Here is a 923-nt window from a genome sequence, read left to right on the forward strand (position 1 = left end):
ATCTCTTTAATTTCAATAAGTTTTTGAGAATAGGTACAATTCCTAGTCTTAATTTTGTAGTTTAACTAAGATGTGCCCTTAAATGATTTATAAAGAACCCTATAGACCAAGTTGGTCACCAACTTTGCTGTTAACATACACAATCGAGATAAGAGAAAATCACTTAGACAAATCTTCACATTGTTTTCAACAGGAAATATCAACTAATAACATTAATCAGAAACATGTTCACAAGGTTTGTAACTACATAAATTGATTGGCTGTAAACCACTTGAAGATAAAATAAACTAATCATAGAACTGAACTGTCATACAGTATCATCTACAGGTCTTATTTTCATCAAACATTGTGACTTCAGTAGTCAGATAAACATTGATCGCTTCGAGCTTATGATCATTTGTATGCAAAAGAAAAGGAACCAAGATGAAGGCTCAACTATTCTCATACAATGCATCAGACTCGGCCTGTTTTCATCATTCTACATAACATAAAGAGTAGGACCGCCCGTAGCTCAGTGGTTAAGACATAGTCTTACCAATGTGATGTCTATTGGCGGTGCCAGGTCGAATCTGGCCTGGGGCATTGACTTTTTTCATTGAGTGGCGGTCCCACAAAATGAAAAACTTTGACAACTTGATGGTCTAAAGGGTCCTTAACCTTTAGACCATCAAGTTGGTCACCAACTTTGCTGTTAACATAGCCAATTGAGGTAAGAGAAAATCACTTATGACAAATCTTCACATTGTCTTCAACAGGAAATATCAACTAATAACATTACTCAGCAACATGTTCACAAGGTTAGTAACTACATAAGTTGATTGGCTGTAGACCACTTGAAGATAAAATAAACTAATCATAGAACTGAACTGTCATACAGTATCATCTACAGGTCTTATTTTCATCAAACATTGTGACTTCAGTAG

The 923-nt window shown here is 35.1% G+C and overlaps 1 protein-coding gene across 4 annotated transcripts in view; it reads right to left on the reverse strand.

Annotated features, from left to right (window-relative positions):
- The window catches only part of Zw10 (Zeste-white 10), a 16,071-nt gene that overhangs the window by 1,504 nt on the left and 13,644 nt on the right, over positions 1-923 (reverse strand). The gene's annotated exons all lie outside the window — the stretch shown is intronic.

This window comes from Halyomorpha halys, unplaced genomic scaffold (genome assembly GCF_000696795.3).
Source record: "Halyomorpha halys isolate HHAL.00 unplaced genomic scaffold, Hhal_1.1 Scaffold134.1, whole genome shotgun sequence".
In the NCBI taxonomy this organism is placed as follows: Eukaryota; Metazoa; Arthropoda; class Insecta; order Hemiptera; family Pentatomidae; genus Halyomorpha; species Halyomorpha halys.